This window comes from Rhincodon typus, chromosome 10, assembly GCF_021869965.1.
Source record: "Rhincodon typus isolate 14 chromosome 10, sRhiTyp1.1, whole genome shotgun sequence".
In the NCBI taxonomy this organism is placed as follows: Eukaryota; Metazoa; Chordata; class Chondrichthyes; order Orectolobiformes; family Rhincodontidae; genus Rhincodon; species Rhincodon typus.
In genome coordinates this window covers 12,108,329-12,119,888 of record NC_063341.1, presented here as the reverse complement: position 1 = coordinate 12,119,888, position 11,560 = coordinate 12,108,329, and positions in this window count along the sequence as shown.

Here is an 11,560-nt window from a genome sequence, read left to right as displayed (position 1 = left end):
AACACAGCAGGCCAAGCAGCATCAGAGGAGCAGGAAAGCTGACGTTTCGGGTCTAGACCCTTCTTCAGAAACGTCTAGGCCCGAAACATCAGCTTTCCTGCTCCTCTGATGCTGCTTCGTCTGCTGTGTTCATCCAGCTCTACACCTTGCTATCTCAGATTCTCCAGCATCTGCAGTTCCTACTAACTCTCCACATGGGTTGGTCCCTCCATATCTGGGATCAACCTAGTGAATCTTCATGGATTACCTCCGATTACAGAATATCTTTCCTTCCAAAATGGTACAACAGCTGTTCTCAGTATTCCAGCTATGGTCTTGACTACTACCTTGTAGAATTTTAGCAAAACCTCCATACTTTTATAATCCATTCGCTTCAAATTAAAAGCCAACATTTGAAGCAATGGTGACATTTCATTTGTGCTCCATATCGGTCAGGAGGTTGTGTAATGGTGTCATGAGCCATGGGTAGGGGAGTCTAAAACGAGAGAGCATAGATTTAAGGTGAGAGGGGAAAGATATTAAAGGGACCTGAGGGGCAGGTTTTTCATGCAGGGGGTGGTGTGTGTATGAAACAAGCTGCCAGAGAAAGTGGCAGAGGCTGGTATAATTACAACATTTAAGAGGCATCTGGCTGGGTACAGTGGGTTTAGGGGGATAAGGGCCAAATGCTGGTAAATGGGACTAGATTAATTTAAGATATCAGGTCGGCCTGGATGAGTTGGACTGAAGGGTCTGTTCCCATGTTGTACAATTCTGTGACTTGATGTTGCAGTTGGTAGCACTTGTCCCCCAGTACTTAGCCTTTTATCATTGAGCATGAATTTATTTTCTTCTTTCTCTGCCTGGAATATATCATCGCACATCTCCTTACATTCACAAGCCTCTGTAACCTTACCATTGCGCAAGTCTGTGTGTACCTTCCTGAACCCTTTTATGCTCCTCTCACCGTTAGCCAAACCCCTGTATTACTTACCGTCATTGTATTTGGACATTGTATCCCAGACCATGGTTAAATACCCAGAACAAGTGTGGAACCAGCACTGATTCACTTCCACCCTTTTTCCCAAACCATACTTAAACTGATTGTAGTGAGATTGGTGTTTTGGTGTCTACACTGTTCGATAATCTTTTCTGTTGAAATCAGTGTAAAGTGGGGTGCCTGGTCACTGTTGCCTCCATCAATAAACAATTTCACCCACATTAATCAAATCTTTTATTTACTATGTGATTCTTGCTTCTAAGAAAGAAAGTCCTTAATTTGTATCACAGGTGCTTTACAGCTAGCAAAGTACTTTTTGAAAGGGAAACAACAGTCAATTTGTAAGCTTGCACAAACAGTAATATTTTTTAATGATATTGACTGAGGGTAAATATTGTTGAAGATACTGGTGGCTCCATACCTTGCACTGCTACAAACTAGTCTCATGAAATCTGTTACATTGACCACAGCATGCTGATGGGGTTTAATATCATTATCTGAAATACTGTACCTCCACCAGGGCCGGACTATCGATATACAAGATGCTGGAGGGGATTGACAAAGTAGATCTAGATGTTTCTCCTTGTGGGGCAATCTAGAACGAGAAGCCAGAATTTTAGGGGAAAAAAGTGGCAAATTTAAAACAGAAATACAGGGGAATTACTTCTCTTAAAGGGCCATGAATCTGCACAATTCATCTGCCTGGAATGTGGTGGATGACGGAACACAGAATAAATTTAAGGAGGAGTGAGACAGATTTTTAATTAGTAACGTTTTAAAGGGTTATGAGGAGTGGGCAGGAAAGTGGAGTTGAAGCCGAGATGAGATCAGCCATGATCATATCGAATGGCGGACCATGCTCAAGGGGCTGAATTACCTATTCCTGCTCGTGGTTCTTATATTCTTATGACTCCCTTAGTACTGCAGTGAAATGTCAGCTCAGTTATTTATGTTCAGGCTGTGTAGTGGGAGTACAACTTTGTTACTCAGAGACAAGAAAGCTACCCACCAGTGTTGCTAGTGTTATCATTGTTTGCCCTTGCTGAAAATGTGTGCCTACTACCCTGGCAGCTGCCATGCCTCCTACAACTTGGAGCAGTCTTATGTAGCTGGTGTGTTTGAGGATCCAGCTGCCTTGTAAGGCTGGTGACTGAGGGGCAAGAGCTACCCACTGCAACCATGGATCATGACAGCCTTGTGCAACCCCTGACTGAGAAGGAATACAGATGTGATGCTGTCCATGCTTTGATGGGGGGCATAGAGGAGCAGACGATAGGGCTTCTGAGGACCAGGTTCCACAGCTTGGGCTGGACAGTGGGGAGCACACCAGTATAGTCCACAGAATAGTAATAATACTTTTTAATGATATTGACTGAGGGTAAATACTGTTGAAGGTACTTGTGGCTCCATTATTACGATTACTATTATTTATCCTGGCTTGCTGTGCTCAATGGAGCAGGCCATGAGATCCTGAGGAACTGGGGAAATGAAAGCAGTCTTCCAAGGCGAAGGATGAGGGCAATGGGCAGGAGGAAGCTTTCCTTGTGTGTGATGGAGCTCATCTGCTTTGGGCACTCCAACCCAGACAGGAGTTGATTGACTGTCCCTGTAGATGTGAGCTGCGTACAGCGCACCATCATGTAACGTGAAATAGTCATTGGCCATGATGCCAGCATTTGGCTTGCATTTTTGTTTGAACTGTAATTTTGAATCTGTTTTAGTTGCGTTCACTTTTGCTGGCTGTAAATAGAACCTGATGTTTGAAGCTGCCCGATTCCTTGCTTGTATGTGACCTACTGGACAATGAAAGACTGCAGGTCTCCAGACGGCGTTAGCACCAGAGTAGCAAGGACTCGAAGAGGGTGTTGACTGCAGCTAAGGGCAGTAACCTAGTGGCCTGTAAAGTATCCGGCAACAAGGGGGAGAGAATGAGAGAAGATGTGCGCAGGGAAGGATCAGCCATGGCAGCTATGCACCGTGAGCACATGGCTTTGTGACTGCTGTGCCAGTCTGTGGCTGGTGAGGGGCAAATGTTGGATTGTCAATGCTTGCCTGGGCACACAATGGCCTTTTAAAGACATCAGGAGGACAAGGGATATCAATCTTTTGGCAGATACCTTCTGAGCAGTGAGTTGACCTGGGAAATGCACATGGAAAGGTAGGGCTAGAAGTGGATGAGAAGGAAGCCAATGGGACAGGAGAGGCAGTTAATGAGGTGTGTTTTCATTCAATGTGGTAAGAAATCTCACCAGGCTTCAAAAAAACACCTGCAATTTGGTCTCAGCTAAAAAATGTAAAATCCAGCCCTGTGTCTTTCACATGTGCATTTTTCCAAACTGTTACTGGAGGATCTGATGATACTTCAATGTGACAAGGCCAAATATGAATTATTAAAGCTGTTTTAGACTATTCCATTCAATTCAAATTCGCTTCAATCATTCATTTTTAGCACCATGTCCCCAGAACTGTCTACAGCACTCCAAAAGTAACCTCACCAATGTCTAGCACAGATGCAACATGATGTTCTAAATCTTGTACTCAATACTCTGACTGATGAAGGCAAGCATGCCAAATGTCTTCTTCACCATCCTGGCTACCTGCGACTTCTCTTTCAAGGAACTATGTATCGGCACCCATTGGTCTCTTTGTTCAGCAATGCTACCCAGGGCCCTACCATTAACTGTATAAGTCCTGCCCTGGTTTGTCTTACCAAAATGCAACACCTCATATTTATCTAAATTGAACTCCATCTGCCAATCAGGACACTGTGAACTATATCATATTCAACATCCATTATTCCCTTCCATTGCAGCTGCGCTTAGATAGATGCTTTGATAATTCTGGTTTGAAGAAGTCACCATAATTAATATGAATTACATATTAATTACTGAATAGATAATTAATATGAATTACATATTAATTGTATGAATTAATTATAATTAATATGAATTACACACCAACAAGGAGACAGTTAGTAACCTGAAGGAGGACACTCCCAAACTGTGACTCTACCTACAGATGTTGAAATGTGACATATTAGTCCAATACTTCCATTCTTGCATGAGATTTCTCCTCAACTATTTGATGTATATTATTTCAACATTTCAATTATTTCTCTCACATCAACCCATATATATGGCAACATTTTGAAATGATGAGTCTTTTTCTTGTTGTTTTGAAATATCTGTGTGCCCTATGTGGCCTAGATCCAATGGAGTGGAGGGTAGGAGAGCCCAATGTAAGCTATGCCCTATTAACAGATAGAATTGTTGGACAGCATTTGGATATTTTCTATATTTGCCCATGCTGTGAAGCAGTTTTGATCATTTTGTTCACTTCTGCCATGCTTAAACATAGGACCTTACTTTATGCTTTTCTTTTGTGACATCTTTTATATCTACATGTGTTGAATTGTAACCAGTGGTGAGATGGATAAAAATCCGGAGTAATGGCTGGTATTCAAAGAGAGAAGAATTCTAACTAAAGACGTCATTGCTGGTCAAGGTGGTTTTTCTTTAATTTAACAAGGTCATCAAAAAATATTTAAGCACACAAAGCTGCAGGCTTGGCTTCAACAATAAAAGTGAGGATTATTACACAAAAGAAATGAAAATAAAATAGAACAAATCAAGCTCTTTACATCTAACACAGTTTGAAAGATTTTGAAACACTTGGCAGAATGAAATCCTATCTATCCCTACACCATCACCTTACTGTACTCAAATACCAAAGAGTTTCTTTCTTTATCACTGCTGTAGGTTTGATTTACAGGTACATGTTTCTTTCAATTTCCATCATGAGATTTTGATGGCCTTTCGCTTGATTACTCACACAACTGAGCTTCTTAGCTTCAAATAAGCTATTCAGGTTTCTAACCAAACACTTCTGGTATGGAATTTTCAAACAAAAACCCTTATTTTAAGATAATCTATTTCTTAACTGTTCTGAATTAACTCTTTTCTCCAGGAGAAGCTGTTCGCGCATCTGACTCTAGACAGCTCCTGCAAACTAAACTGGAAAGCTTTCCAATTTATTGGCATTTCCTAAGCACAATCACTTCTTAATTCTTCTAAACCAGAAGTCAGCTAGTGCCTTTCGATGTTTGTTCTCATCAATTGTAAAATTCTCGTAATACAAAGAAACTCACATTTGCACTCCAGGAGAACTGCAGCCACCTTGTCTCTGACACTTATTAGTTTAAGATAATGGCTTCAGAAAGGCTGACAAGATAACTACCAAACTTCTTCAAACACAAAGACCAATACCCACATACCACTCATTCAAAATCCAAACTCTAAAATAATTGCTATTAATTTATATAAATCACAAATGTTACATCACACTTGACTACAGCAATTAGACAATGGTCACCCAGGAATATGTAAATAGTTTCTTCCTGTCCTCCCAAGGTACAGGAACCACATTCATTATTAGCACAGACCTGGAGATAAGCACCTGCTGAGGGCAGGATAGGATCACACGCAGATGGTCCTGCATAGTCAGAGTGAAATTGATAACCCAAATGGATGATCAAATTTAAAGTGCTGTCCTATCGGCCAAGTGACCAGGATTAGAAAGGAATAGAAAATCACAGCCATCAAGAGTTTTGCTACTGCAGCCTGGAAGTGTGGCACAGTTGCTCACCGGGAGGTCTGCCGAGAATATGTTGGCAAACTGACCGTCTGGCAATGAGCTCTTGTACATAGGATCTTACTAAGGAATTGGCAGTGTGAGTGTGTGCCACTGTATAGGGAATCAATAAAGGGTTAACACACAAAGTAGAAATTGTACCCCACGTTTTATTTTGTGCCATTAATACTGAAAGTAATGATCTCACAGGGTTGCAAAAGCAGTGTTTAAGTGTCTCATACAGATGTTTGGCAATCACAGCAGGTAGCCAGAATTTAAAGGAATAGGAAAACAATTGGGGATGGAGTTTAAGTCACAAAATCTCGTGCAGATCAAAGCCTATACAACAGAGGCAGCTCCAGGTAAATCCTGGAAGGGGTTCAGCCTGTCAAAATGGACACAGCATGTGACTATATTCTTTGGTAAAAGAGAATTGCCGTGAAATGCGATAAGTTTCTGATGTTCCGACAGCAGACAATGTGTTTGATTTTACTGCAGGCAAAACGCTGTTCGCAATATTTGCTTTTGAGTTCAGGCTAGGATGATCATATTAAGGATTTTTTTTCTCACTTGGGGATTAGCCTTGCATAGAGTTTTAACTACAAACATGTCACAAGGTTAAGCAATAATAAGTAGGTACAGTAATCGCTCTTTTTGAAAGCATCTGCTTTTTCTTACTTTGCGTGGAATGAACTGATTTTAAAGTGGCGACATGGATTTATATGTGCTGTCAAATTGTGATGTCATGATGGTAGTTTCAACACCATGCCGTGTGGAGTAATGGGGAAATTAAATAAAATCAAATGTCATTTGCCAGTTTGATTTAGTTTCCTTCTGGGAATTCAAGAGATTCAAGTGATTGTGACTAAATCTGTCCTGGGGCTAAACTAAGGCAACTTAATATACTTTGTTTGAAACCATAAGAGTTATGAAATAACTAGTGAGAGTATTTTGCTATAAATGTTTTTAAAAAGTTCTCTCTTTGTTCAGAAGGAAACAGGTTGAACTAATTTATCAGCATATGTGGATGCATTTGTCTTCCTGATTTTAAAATAAGGGGAGCTCAGGAAACTTTGAAACAATTGAAATATTAAAATATTGAGCAGGGTGTACTGAAATCTTGGAAAGTTGGAGAGAAAGGAAACATATCTAAAAAGTTTGAGCGATACAGGGAGAAATTCAGATATTTTCTTGATTTGACAGGAACAATTCAATCCAGCCACAAACTCATGGCTAACATTGTTCTGTTCTTCAGAAAAAGCAAGTGGCAGGATATTATCTCTAGTCCATCTGAGGGCTTTTGTCATGTCCTCTTTGAAAGCAATCTAAGTTAGCCACAGAACTTGCAGGCTGTAGATTTTGGGTGCTTGGAAATTTCAAGTTGTTCAATTGTCAGATATGTTCAGATGAATTAACCCATTTGGCCACTAGTTTTTACCTTCTACAGGTAGCAGCAAATGGAAAAGGATTTCCTCCAGTTTCAAAAATTTAAGCAACTTTGTGACTAAGTGGTCTCTGGGTTTTGCCCTTTTAAAATAAATTGGACTTAACCCAACTTGTTATTTCTGGAAATAACTGCTTGAGATCAGGAAATCTGACGTAAGCATAGTATCAGAGATCCCAAAACCACAAACCACAAGAAACAGTGAAGGAAATGAAGTACAGATTGAACAGGTGTTTTAAATTTAAGGGAGGCAATAAATGGAGGATGCCAATCATTTTGGTAGCTTTTACAGAAAAAAAAGTTGTATTTGAAGAGAAATGATTTTGATCTTAGTTGGACTGAAGCCTAGCAGAACTGCTGAAGTTGCCTCTCTGCAACACTGTGATCCGATCATGTGATATAGCAGTAATCTCACATCAGGGAAAGCTCCTGTAATTGACATCACCACTGATTTCAAGATATGAACTTTTTCCCAATGGCAGCTGGAGTTGCTAAAGTTGAGGCATCCAAGGATAAGTGTGTATTATCCATAAGATGCACTGTAGAAATTCACCAAAGATCCTCAGACAGCACCTTCCAAACCCACAACTACTTCCATCTAGAAGGACAAGGGCAGCAGATACATGGGAACACCACCACCTTCAATTTCCCCTCCAAGCCACCCACCATCCTGACTTGGAAATATATCACCATTCCTTCACTATCGCTGGGTCAAAATGCTGAAATTCCCTCCCTAATGCCACTGTGGGTCAACACATAGCAGGTGGTCTGCAGTGGTTCAGGAAGGCAGCTCACCACCACCTTCTCAAGAGCAACTAGGGATGGGCAAGAAATGCCTGGCCAGTCAGCAATGCCCACATTGCACAAATGAATAAAAAATAAAACCATCCTCACAACACAGAACACCAAAAAGGAATAACAAGAGATCCTAATTTCATCTAATATTAAGTTCAATTGTATATAATTGTTACATTTCTGTGACTAAAGTTTTACAGAATACAAAGATACAATGATCCTGAAGTTCAAGACTAGCAACAACACATATCCAGACCAGACTCTAGCGCTTCAAGGCAAAAAGACTGATAAGGATAGTGTAGGTCTGGGGGTCTCTCACATCCACTGAAAATCCTTGGGTTGAGGCAGAGATATGCCTTGGGAATCCAAAGGTGGAGTGGGGCAAGTTGATAGGACATGAGAAGGAAGATTACACTGGGAAGCTTACGTACAATATGCAAAAGAAAGTTGACTTCAAAAGCACAGAAACAGTTTGAGGAATGCATGAGGGAATGTTTGTCCCATTATTTGTGATTCATTCAGAAAGGACGAAGGAAAATAATACAGTTTGGTTTATGAAGAGAAAAGAAAACAGATCAGTGCAGTCGGGTGCCCCTGGAATCCGAACACTTCCTTGTAATCATTCAGAATTCCATTTAGAAGGTCAGGCTGTGTTGGCCTCAGCTGTAGAGAGAACATGATGAAGAAGACTATATGTACACAGGAGGTGAAGATTGGGGAAGGACACAGCTTCAGTCAGGATGGTATGGAGATTAGAAACTATGAAAGGGGTGTTGTTTTGGGATAGGAGGTGTGTGCCACTAAATAATTACATGGAATTGCCCTGGAGTAAAGAGGAGACATGGGCCCCTCAGGCCTGTGCACTAGGAAATGGGAGAAATGTCCCTTTTGTAACATTAAAGACCACAAGGAAACTCACTCCTTTTGCTAACAGGATCAAGAATAACACAAAGGCTATCAGCTGCCCTCACCAGACAGAGTACCAAAGAACAGGTTGGTTGCTACTCTCACAGAAATGGGATGAGGTGAATGGGTCAGATGTGCTATAATGTTTGTAAGCAAAGTCAATGGTTGATTCTGTTAGGCATTTTGATATTTTCAATATTTGTCATGCCTTGAGGCTTTTATTCAAATGACTTTCTCGATACCTTTATGTTTTACCACCTGTTGTAATGAAAGGCCTTTCTTTGTGTTCTTTAAAATATGACTTGTATTTCTACTTACGTTAAAACATAACCAGTTGTGAAATGGATTGAGATCCCGAAACTAGGTGGTAGGAAGATGGAAGTACAGAGGAAGAAAGATTCTGACCTAAGAACCATTGCTGAGAGAAACAGGAACAATTTTGAACTCAACCAGGGTAAGACTCACAGGGCATGTCACTGAGTGAGTGTCAGCCATTACACACCTAGACTACAGTAACTGACCTGGACAAAGACCAACTGGATGCATGTGAATGGCTTCTGCTCACCCTGCCATGAAACAGGAATCATACCCATGCTTGGAGACTCCCTTCTACTTAGAGCAGGTTATGACCACAAGAAGGTGCTCTGGCATAGCCAGGGTGGGATTGATAAGCCAATTGAATGACCCAGTTTAAGCCATTACATTATATGCCAAGGAATGAGACTCAAAAGGGATACAAAGCGGCAGCTCTCTCAGACATCACTGCTGCAACCAGGAAGTGTGATGTGTCCAGCCATGGGGCGACAGGAGGAAATTTCATTGCTGCAGTGATCATCTGGCAATAAGAACTTGTACAAGGGATCACAATAATCACGAGGATATTGCTTAGGGACCTAATAAATAGTTAACACATAAAGTGGCAATTGGATCCAAAGTTTGTTTTGTGTCATTGATACCTAGAGTAAGGTCTTTAGAGGTGATGAGTTTTCCTTTTAAGACTTATAAGGCTTGCATTGATATCATCCTTTTAATGCCAAGATAACCAGCAATGCTTTGGAGCCAATTAAATAGTTTTGAAATAATATGCGCTGACAGCGAATTCGCACAAAGTGCCAGCAGCAAAGAGATTTCAAAAAACGCAGAAAATCTGTTTGTAATAATATTCATTTGGAAGTTATTTTGGTCCAGACATGGTGAGAGCTCGACTGTTCTTGAAAAAGAGTCCCAGAGGATCTGAGGATGCGGGAAATCAGAAACAAAAACAGAAGTCGCAGGAAAAACTCAGCAGGTCTGGCAGCATCGGTGGAGAGAAATCACAGTTAACGTTTCAGGTCCAGTGACTCTTCTTAATGCTGCTTCCCTCTCTCATCCAAAATTGGAAAACTTTATCGATTTGACTTCCAATTTCCACTCTGCTCTCACCTTCACCATGTCCATCTCTGACACCTCCCTTCCCTTCCTCAACATCTTTATTTCCATTTCTGGGGATAGACTGGCCATCAATATCCACTATAAACTGAACGACTCCCATTGCTACCTGGACTATACATCCTGACACCCTGCTTCCTGTAAAGACCCCATTCCATTCACCCACTTCATCTGGCTCCGTTGCATCTGTTCCAATGATGCTAACCTCGACAAAGGTGACTCCGAAATGGCCCATTTCTTCCTCAACCAATAGTTAACAAGGCCCTCAGCTGGGCCTGGACCCACCTCCAGCACTTCAGTCCTCAACCCACCTCTTCCCTCCCACAACAACGATAGAGTTCCCTTGTCCACACCTCCCACCCCAGCAGCATCCACATTCAGAGGATCATTAGCTGCCAGTTCCACCACTTCCAGCGAGATGTCACCACCAGACGTATATTCCCCCCTCTTCCTTTGACAGCCTTCTACAGGGACTGGGCCCTCTGGGACACCCGGTCCACTCTTCCTTCATTCTCATCACCGCCCCCCCACAGACCCACGGCACCTTCCGCTCCAAATGCAGAAGGTGTAACACCTGCCCATTTACCTCCTCCCTCCTCAGCAACCAAAGGCCCAAACATACCTTCCTGGTGAAGCAGCACTTTACCTGCACTTCCCAAGATCTAGTCTACTGCATTCGCTGCTCACAATGTGCTCTCTGCATTGGGGAAATGAAGCATAGATTGAGTGGCTCTTCGCAGAACTACCTACATTCTGTCTGCAAAAAAGACCGTGAGCTCCCAGTTGCCTGCCATTTTAACATGGCACCTTGTTTCCTGACCAACATCTCTGTCTCAGGCTTGCTGCAGTGTTCCAGCAAATCTCAGTGCAAGCTGGAAGAACAGCACCTCGTTTTCCATTTGGGAAATCTACAGCCTTCTAGACTCGATATCGAGTTCAACAATTTTATGGCTTCAGCACCTTCCCCACACTTTCATCAAACCCTACGCATCAGGCCTTATTATTGCATGTAACCCATTGTTAACCACTAATAGTCCCCATTCACAGCTATTCACCCTCCTCGCCAGATCGTTATCCACTCCTTTGTCTGTCCAACTTCTCTTCTCCCTCTTTGGGCTGTATCCCTGCCTATCGTTTGCTCTGTGTCCCCTTCCCCCACTCCATCTTCTGCATAAGTATCAACTTCTTCCTAGTTACCATCAGTTCTGAGGAAAGATCATTGGACCCGAAATGTTAACTCTGATTTCTGTCCACAAATGCTGGCCAGACCTGCTGAGCTTTTCTAGCAATTTCTGCTTCTGATTCGACATTCTCCTTTGAAATAGTGTTATTTGCATCTAGCTGAGGGAGACGCAGGTGCAGCCTCAGTTTAGCATCAC